Source organism: Theropithecus gelada, chromosome 8, assembly GCF_003255815.1.
Source record: "Theropithecus gelada isolate Dixy chromosome 8, Tgel_1.0, whole genome shotgun sequence".
Taxonomy (NCBI): domain Eukaryota; kingdom Metazoa; phylum Chordata; class Mammalia; order Primates; family Cercopithecidae; genus Theropithecus; species Theropithecus gelada.
The window spans coordinates 82,088,573-82,098,898 of NC_037676.1; the positions used below are offsets into that span (position 1 = coordinate 82,088,573).

General features: G+C 42.3%; 1 long non-coding RNA gene across 1 annotated transcript in view; it reads right to left on the reverse strand.

Moving 5' to 3' along the window:
- The window catches only part of LOC112630452, a 97,235-nt gene extending 88,737 nt beyond the window's left edge, over nt 1–8,498 (reverse strand). The window contains exons 1-2 of the long non-coding RNA XR_003120872.1: nt 8,330–8,498; nt 6,785–6,919 (exon numbers count right to left, since the gene is read on the reverse strand). This is a non-coding gene — a long non-coding RNA (uncharacterized LOC112630452). The remainder of the gene's footprint in view (nt 1–6,784; nt 6,920–8,329) is intronic.
- Between the last annotated feature and the right edge of the window lie 1,828 nt (nt 8,499–10,326).

Below are 10,326 nucleotides of genomic sequence, written 5' to 3' on the forward strand. Positions count from 1 at the left end.
AGATTTTCTTGTATAACTGTTTTAATTTGTTATAATGTGGCATTAGTTTTTATATCATTCTTTCAGTGTACTTTTCTGGTCTTACTTTAATGTCTATTGTATGGAAAGTTAAACTGTTAAATGCATCTTCAAAGACTAAAGTTTCTCTGAAATGTTTATATTATTGTAATGGATTTTGGTACTTTAATATGAACTCTCTGCTCTTGAATAGTCAGTGGTATTACTAAAACACTGTGGGGTTTTAGTTTGCCTGCATTCAAATGGTTATTCTTGCACAAAATTTCAGATAAAGACATAAATGATAGTGGAAAATTGAAAGCAAAACATCTTCATGTAGATTTTATTATTATCGCTAAGCAGAAAATCTAGAGGGGCGGGATTTTTTTTTTTTTTCTTGACAAGGCCTTTCTCTGTCACTCAGGCTGGAGTGCATTGTCAGCAGACTCAACTTCCTGCTTAAGGGAGGGCTCAAACAATCCTCCCACCTCAGCCTCCTGAGTAGCTGGGACTACAGGTGTGCATCGCCATGTCCGGCAATTTTTGTATTTTTTGTAGAGATGGGGTTTCGCCTTGTTGCCCAGGCTGATCTTGAACTCCTGAGCTCAAGCAGTCATCCTGCCTCAGCCTCCCAAAATGCTGGGATTACAGGTATGAGCCTCCATGCCTGGCCGGGGATTTTTTAAGTGCAATCCTATGTGAATCCTCTGACTAAAGTTCAAAATGTCTCAAAACTTTGGAAGTGACCATAAAACTCAGGTGGCACCAGCACAGGTTCCATCATGAATTACATGGGATGACTACAACTGAACCAAAATGATACAAAGCACGACTCTCATCATGACAAAAAAAATGTACATAAGGGCCGAGCGCGGTGGCTCACGCCTGTAATTCCAGCACTTTGGGAGGCGGAGGCAGGTGGGTCACGAGGTCAAAAGATCGAGACCATCCTGGACAACATAGTGAAACTCCATCTCCATTAAAAACACAAAAATTAGCAGGGCGTGGTGGCGGGCACCCGTAGTCCCAGCTACTCGGGAGGCTGAGGCAGGAGAATCACTTGAACCTGGGAGGTGGAGGTTGCAGTGAGCCAAGATTGCACCACTACACTCCAGCCTGGTGACAGAGCGAGACTCCCTCTCAAAAAAAAAAAAAAGAAAAGAAAAAGAAAAATTGCACAAATAATTTATTTCCAAATATTGCTGTTAAACTGTAATAACCCCATCCTATCTTCCTTTTCTCTTTCCTCTGGGACCAAGGCCCATAAACAAATGGGAACTGGGTTTTTCTGTATGTGTTCTTTCATGTGGGCAGCAAGATGTTGGGATAAAGCAGTAGTCAGTGCAGGCACAAAACTCAAAGAGAACCAGGACAAGCAGAGGTAGCAGAAGCCCCTCTCTGCCAAATCCTGTCAATAATGTATGGGCTGTCAGTGGTTTATCACTAGCAAGCCCCTCTCTCTCCTTGGGTAGGCTCCTTTCCCAGTGGACAGTCAGGCCAGCTGTCTAGGCAGCAGGAATAGCACTCCTTTCCCAAGCCCAGACCTGTGGGAAAATCTTCACTGGCCAGTAATTGATTCCACCCTGCCAGCTCCATTACTCTAAGCTACAGTCACACTGGCAGCAAGCTGGAGAAGGGAGCCTGCTGAGGGCTGAGGGCTGAGGGGTGGGAGCAAAGGCCCTCGAAGGCTGGGGGTGGCGGGGGGGAAGGCTGCAATTAACACTAATCTGAAAATTGGCCTCTGACAGCAAAGCCCAGCACCTGACAGCTAATTACTTGTGTCAGACTGATGTGCACTTCATATGGAAAGGTTATTTATCAGAGACCAGGGTTTTCTCTCCCCTCCCCTCTTTTTTTTCTGTTTGTCTTGCTGAAAACAGTGGGGAATTGTTCCTCGTTGCTTAGATCCTGGAAACCCTGAAAGTTCTCATACTTCACTCAACTGAAAGGCTTCTAAAGAACCCTCTATCTAAGACCTGATGCATGAGGGCTGTGCTGCTCACCTGTGCTGGAGACCAGAGAAAAACGTACGTATCCAAGACAGCGGGCCTCATTTCCTTTTGCAAATGAACCAAAGTGATGGAGACACATGCAATTCAAATAATCAGTGTAGAAACAATAAAAAATTCCAGAGGGGTCAGACCAATTTCATTTATCTAATTTTCAAAAAAACAATTCATAGTGGGGAAGATAAATAAATGGCTTACGTTGCAAACAAAATTGAAACTCTGTTGTCTTTAATCATTTTAATATATTTTCCCTAATCCTCATATAGCTATACTGTCTATGTGACACACACAGTTATATTGTCTTTATGTTGTTGATTTCATCTGTCTTACCAAAAATTAAAGTGGTTATCAATGAGGGAGATGAATTTACATGAGACTTTCTCCTTCTACCTTATACTTTCAGTTGACAAAATTTTTTGAGCACCAAATATTTTATGCCAGGCAGTCTTCCAGGTCCTGAGCACACAAAATAAACCTAGTCTTGCTCTTTGGAGGTTTAAGGTTTGGAGAGGAACACAGACAAGTAAGGAAATTACAATGTAGCATGATACATTTTAGATAAAGGGTGAAATACACAATTCGGAAGCACCTAAACCTGGACCTAACCTAAATTTGTGTGGTACAGAGAGGCGCCCCTGGGCTGAGCTCTGAAGAATAAACAGGAGTTAGGCAGGCAGAGGAGGGTGTGTGTGTCAATGAAGGATAAAGATAAAGGAAATGTCATGTACACAAAACCTGACATGAGAGAGAATTCAGCAGGCTTGAAGCCTAGAGCAGACATGACCCAGATGAGGCTGATAATTAAGGCACATGGTTAATTTGTCCCAAGGTTTTCCAAGCAGAAATTATAAGGCCTGTAGTTTAATGAACTTTTCACTATATGTTCTTAATATCCTTTCATCCAAACTGACCCCCAGCTCAAGTACCTAGGTATTGGACAAGACCATGCCAGAGAAAACATAGTGCAATTGAGAAGCAACAAGGTTTATTGGTTATTAGAGCAAATATCAGAAGCCCTGAGAGGTTGGACAGCTACAGGTTTGTTTGGTTTTCTTTGTTGTTGTTGTTGTTGTTGTTGTTGTTTTGTCCATCAAGCATCCATCTTTCCAACGGGATTCTCTCTCCCCTACCCCATGTGAGTCTGGGTTTTTGTAAGAATTGATTTATTTAGGCTGGGTGCGGTGGGTCACGCCTGTAATTCCAGCACTTTGGGAGGCTGAGGCAGGCAGATCATGAGGTCAGGAGATCGAGACCATCCTGGATAACACAGTGAAATCCTATCTCTACTAAAAATGCAGAAAAATTAGCTGGGCATGGTGGCGGGCGCCTGTAGTCCCAGCTACTCGGGAGGCTGAGGCAGGAGAATGATGTGAATCCGGGAGGCGGAGCTTGCAGTGAGCCGAGATCGTGCCACTGCACTCGAGCCTGGGCAATAGAGCGAGACTCCTTCTCAAAAAATAAAAAAAAAAAAGAATTGATTTATTTACTCAACAAAGGTTTTGAGTGTGTCCTCTGTGCCAGGTAATAAGAGGCACAAAGAATACCAAAATGAACTAGGCAGGCAAGGGCCCTGTCCTCAAAGAGCTACTACATACTAAGGAGAGGACAAACATAAAACAGTTACATAACAACTACATTGGTGGCACTTTTGGTAAGTGCTAAAAAAGTAAGAAATACATAATTGAAAATAATGATCTGCATGAAACTGTTATGAAAATTCTGTATAATAACTAAAAAGAAAAGATATTGTCATCAAGATAACTGTAATATAAAGTAATGAGGAAAAGACAGAGGAAAGAAAGGCACATCAGTCAAGTTCTTGCCATGTGTCTGGTGCTGGGATAATGCCCATGTGTTCTGTGTCACTGGTTTCTCATAACAAACTTATGAGGGTGTTCTTACTTCCCCGACTTTGCAAAGCAAGTTACTGAGATTCTAAAGAGCTAAATAACTTGCTCAAGGCCAGCCAACTGGTAAAGGATGAAATGGCAAGGCTGGGCCAAGCTTGGCAGCTTCCCTCCATCCCTCCCAAGTGAGAATGCAATCCCCTCAGCACCCCAGTGGACTTCATTCTTCAGGACTGGGGAACTAGTTCACTCCCAGGCAAGGGACCATATCTAGCACCAAAGCAAAACTGACTGGTATGTTCTATGGCTCTTGCAGGCTGCCTTTACTAATTTAGTAAAATTTATCAACTTATATCATCTTGGGACAAATATTTATCCTTTCCTGAGTACCATTTTTCACAGGACCCAGTAGACATTAGGACACAAATGTAATTTCTATCCCAGTCTTTATACTGCATCTACCACCCAGGAAGTCAGGCCCTTTAAGAAGTGTGGTATTAAATCTAGAACAACTCATCAAACTGACAGTTTTGAAAGACAGAGAAGTTGCTAACAAAGCAGAAGGGCAGGTTATTTGGTGTTTCTGAAAACAGGAAATCGGAGGAATAGACCAAAAAGAAAAATGAGTTTGCAAACAGGTGTCCTATCATATAAGTGTTGCAGGCATACTGCACACTTGTTGGTTTCAGATGGGCCCCGAATGGCAGAATTATTACTGTACAGTCAGTATGCCTGGTTATTATTTAGGAAGCATTATGGTTTCAATAGTCATGACCAAGTCTCTGGGTACCAGCAGGAAATAACTCTACTTGAAATAAGTGATGATCAGAGAGAAGCAGTAGTCTAGCTCACACAAAACACCTGATGAAAGAAAGCCACCCCACACTCTGTGTGATGCCCAACGGTCCCCAGTACTGAAGTTTTCTCATGGCGCCAAGCCCATAGCTCCAACTCAAGTGACCCCTGAGCTGGTGCTCTTGTCAAGACCATGTCAGCAGCAGCTTCTGGAAACCTCAGGCCCTGTGATCTCTGTCCATAACAGATCATTATGTTTGGGCTTTCTAATCACCCACTTGGAGGACAGAAAGAGAACACTAACCAGAGTGACCAGGCTGAGGCCTGTACTTGGCCCTCTGTACCCGCTTGGAGGCCACCTCCCCATAAAGGGTTTTTTTAGGAACTTCAATGGAAACAGATAGTCTCTTGGCCCCAAGTGAGATCTCCATTCCATAGCTCGTCCTGTCTGTTTAGCATGAAACCCAAACGTGTGACACATTCACATCCTCTTGTGTTTTCTAAATGCTTCTGTGGTCATCATTGAAAATGCTTAAGCCTTATCAAAGTCCTATTTTTCCTTCATCTGTCTGTCATTAAATATATCTTTATTTTTAGCTAAGTAAAAGAAAACAAAAGACCTCTAGTGCCAAGAATGAATATGATTTTTTAAGCTTTGACTTGGTTTTTGAAATGATTTCCTATCGATTTGTTTATAAAGGGCAAAATGGTATGATTTCTGATTAAAGGACAGTCCATACCATCTGTTTTATAAAGAAAGGATTCCTGTTTTCATCTTCTCAGAAGTGCTTAGTTTTTTCATAATAAATAGTGCCTAACACCATCTTCCTTCTAAGCATGGAGTTTCTTGCAAGCCAGCCCATGGAATGGCCAAGAGCATGGAATGCCAATATGCCCACCTGGCTCCCACCACCAATTTCCATTCCCCTCTGCTTACCACATATCACAAAACCATATGTTTGCCCAGGACCCCAAAATATTTCTGCATGAGGGGTTCCCCATACAGCCCTCTGGATTGCTGGAAATCGGCCATCGCTCTCAAAGCTTCCGAAGTCCCTGGCCACCATCAGAGTGCACCTCTGAGCCGAGTGACACCTGCTCTCTGCCTGTCTGGATGGGTAGAACCCTGCTGTGAGATCATTGGCATGGTGGAAGACCCCCAGAAAACTCCCTTCACCAAATGCTAGGCAGGTGGGCACCATGGCCACAGCTCCAGGGGCCCACTTGGAGCACTACATTCAAAATCATTGTCATCCAAAAAAAACAAAAAGAGTATTTTTGGCAGCCCGAAACATAAACTCTCATCAAGTTTAATAGAGAATTATTATAAAGACAGGTTTTCTTTCAATTCTCATTTGGCCATATTCTGATCTCTTTGGGGCCTATTTGGCACCCATTGACAACATGAAAATTGTTTCACCTGGAATTGCCTTTCTTAAGCTAAATTCATTGCACCAAGAAGCTAAGTACAGATCAACATTTTCTTAAGCATGAAGATGGTTTTAAAACAGTAACTATTGCTTTGGCTTATATGGTACTTATTCCAACAAAGAGAAATGCACATCTTTCATAATCACTATCTGGCACTAACTGGTATGCAAATTCCCCCTCCCACCCCTGGAGTACACGGAGTTGCATGCTGCACAGCTGTGAGTCATCAGACATTAATGTAGACTTAATTTGAACTGGTGCTGGAGGTAGTGGGCACAACTCAAATTAGACATGTGGTGGGCGTTTAACCACAATATTACCAATTCCCATTCTGACATCTGACAGCCCTTAATAATTAACTGCATGTAAATGGTCAAGCCTTCCCTCCCTGTTGGACCAGTCTCCAGCTATACCAGTCTCTGCATTGTAATTGCTAGTTGGGGCTGTCAATTGCACTTGAGACAAATCATAGGCAAGAGATCAGACAGCTTCAGGAGCCCTGCGTTCTCTGATCTATCTGCCTTTTAATTGCACTGGAAAGCCTTCCCAGCAGCTCCCATATGCTGCCTCTTTAGAAAGATATAATATTCTCTCTGGATAAGAGGGAAATTTGTTGTGCTTTGAGGCTTAATTGGAGGTTTTTGTGATGGGACTTGCTGGGTTCTCTAGAACACACCAGGCAGGCATGTTGCCCCAGACTCTCACCTTACTCCTCCACCTCTGAATTCTCATTTTTATCTAACTTCTCCTCCTTCTCCTTCGAAACTGTCTTATTCAGATTTGAGCCCCAGAGTCACAGGGCTTCTTTTGAGTCTTCCATTGAACAATGATTGGAGTGCTCTGTAAATCCAAGGAAAATATCACACGGCAGAGGTGATCAAACCCAGAACTATAAGCCCACTATCTCTTGAAAAAATGATACCACATTCAAACTTGGAAGCCCCTGAGTAAAACATTGTACTATTTCTGCTCAGCCAAGCTAAGGTCCTAAAGCTGAGTTTGTCCTTCTTGGACAACACAAAGATTCAATTAATTATGCAGGAATGTATGATTGTTCACAAAAAGATCATTATACCTATTAGTAAAGGAAATCTCGATTAGTGATGGCTGCAGCCCACGTACTGTAACCCGTATTCCACATAGGAACTAACGACACAATGATACTTACAATCGACATTTATGTAATGTGTATAGAAACAGAAGTGGCTTTTACTTTTGTATTATGGTTTAAAAACAAGCACTTACTAAACAAACAAGTAACATAAAACTGATTATAGAATTTGTAAAACAAGTCAAAACATGAAGTTTTCAGTGTTGTGAAGTTCTTTGATATGCCATTTAAGAATAGTTGATATGGCAATTATGAAGTTTGTTCTCTTTTTAGTAAAAGAGATCCTGTAAAAACGCGTTCTAAATAGTATTTTATTACTCTAGTTGAATGCTCTTCAAAACATTAAATTTGAACTTGTTTTATAAGAATCTAAAATTCAGGCTGGATATGTCAACTTAGGCTGCAGCAGAAGCTTTCACGGTGGAGCAGGAGGATATCTCACTCCAGCTGCTAGGAAACAGAGAAACAAGCCTGATATTATGTGTTAAATAGTAAGTAAGTAAACAATTAACGTGGCTGTCAGGCTCTGTCTGTGTTCTTAATCCTGTATTCACCCCACAGGCTGAGAAGGCACACTCAGAGAATCAGCCCAGCTACAACCTAATGGAATAAAAATGAGCTAAGCGAGAACAGGAGCAAGAAACAGATGCATTAAAGAGAGAGAGAAAAAAGAAAGCAGCGTTCTCTAAAAATCATGTATATTTGTACATAGAATACACAAAGCAAACAGATGTGAGGGCCCTTGGAATTTAATATATGGCTGTGTCCTGGTCATTTCTCTGTCACAGAAAAAAAATAAGCCCTTTCAAAGCCCTGGTCTGAAGGAAGAGCTAACATCAAACAGCCTCAGAATAACCAGGAGATTAAAGCCTGACGCTATTCAACTTCCTGCCTTGTAACTAACTAATCTCCTTAGAGATGGAAGACGACGAGGAGCCGCCATTGTATCAGAAAAGCTTTCCAGATCAGAGGCAGCAGCAGCGTGGTATATTAAAAGGAGCACAGGACCAGGAGTAAGAGGACTTGTACTGCTGTCCCTCCTAGGTCAGTCCCCAGAATCCTGTGCAGCCCACATATATCCCCTCTCTAGAGGTTAACTCGATGGCCATCCCCCCACACTGCTCCCCTGCTCAGCACACCTGAGAGTAGCCTTTGCCACAGTGAGCGCAGAAGAAAGGCTTTCTGGCAGAGGAAGAACTCGGCACCATTTCAAAGGCTCCTTGCAGCCAGCTCCTCCTGACCACTCATGAGGCCAAGGGCACCTCTAACATTTGCGTGACTCTCGACTGTTCCCTAGACTCTATCTTTAACCACTAGTTTCTAAGCACTCCCCGGTCCTGCCAGCTCCCGGGTCTGGCTCTCCTATTGTTCCATTCCCAGCCTAGCCTTGGCAGTCCCTGGTCCTGGCCTCAGATATCTGCCATAATTCAAGGGCCTGGCATGGCAACAGTACTTTAACTAGAAACCTAAAAGTATTTTGGAAAAATGACTGAGCAAATATGAGAGGGTAAAGCCACTTCCACAAACCAGTAATGCTGACCCAACTTCCACAAACCAGTAATGCTGACCAACAGACACAGCTTTCTGTTATTTGGTGAAACTTAGGAGAAACTTTGCAGAAAGTTTTAATACCGCTCCTGCCCACCCCCCCTCCAAAAAAAGTCAGATCTGTTTATCAGTCAGTCTTACATTCATAATCAGCTTGTGAAACTGGGGATATTATTAATATTTAAACTAAAAAATGAAGTATCTGCAAATATTCACCTTGCAGTACCCTCAAATACTCAGTACATCACAAAAAGTAAACTACAATATTATAATGTACTCAAAACCACCCAAAAGGTACTGATCTACGCAGTGAAAAAATACTGATGAGTTGTAAAAGCAAATATATCATCAAAACCTAGGGACTAATATTCCAAGGTAATGTACTATTGAAACAGAACCATAAGAATAATTATATTCTGCCATATATGTATGTATATATATACACATACACACACACTTTTTTCTTTTTCTTTTTTTTTTGGAGACAGAGTCTGGCTGTGTCATCGAGGCTGAAGTGCAGTGGCATGATCTTATGATCTTGGCTCACTGCAAACTCTGCCTGCTGGGCTCAAGCCACCCTCCCATCTCAGCCTCCAAGTAGCTGGGACTGCAGACATGTGCCACCACACCCAGCTAGTTTTTGGTGTGTTTTTGTAGAGATGGAGTTTTGGCATGTTGCTCAAGCTGGTTTCAAACTCCTGAGCTCAAGCAATCCACTCGCCTCAGCCTCCCAAAGTGTTGGGATTACAGGTGTGAGCCACCGTGCCCAGCCCTATATATTTTACAGTTAAAATATCCTGACCTGTCTGTCTCCTCTCCATCCCCCAACTGAATTCTATGCAAAGTCATAATCTTTTTTTTTTTTTTTTAGACAGAGTCTCTGTTGCCCAGGCTGGAGTGCAGTGGTACGATCTTGGCTCACTGCAACTTCCGCCTCCTGGATTAAAACAATTCTCCTGCCTCATAGCTGGGTTTACAGGCATCTGCCACCATGTCTGGCTAATTTTTTGTATTTTTAGTAGCAACAGGGTTTCACCATGTTGGCCAGGCTGGTCTTGAACTCCTGACCTCAGGTGATCCACCTTTCTTGGCCTCCCAAAGTGCTGGGATTACAGGCATGAGCCACCACGCCTGGCCTTCATAATCTTCTTTCTGTTTGTTGTTTCTCAAAAAACAGGCAATCACTTGAACAATAATACGAAGATTGCAAATATTCACCAAGCAGAATTTAGCACAAGGAATTTAGCACAATGAATGCCTGTTGAGTGATAAATAGATGAATAAACGAATGAATGAATGAATGAATGAGCAGACGAATGAAAATTCAACTCCTGTGATTGCTGCTGAAAAAAATTCAGAACCAGAATCTGATCTTTTTTTTTTTTTTTTTTAAACATCTGGTAGTTCAGAAGACTTGCCTCAGTGTAAGGTGGCATTTAAATAATAGTCCAGAGCTATTTTCAAAGTGAACAGAAACATATGATTCAGGTTCATTTTAAAAGTCAGACTGGTTTGACCAGGTTGGCTCTTTTCTTCCCGTGCACTTGACTCCTGCGCTCTTGGCGCTGGAAGTGATTAAGAGGTGTGA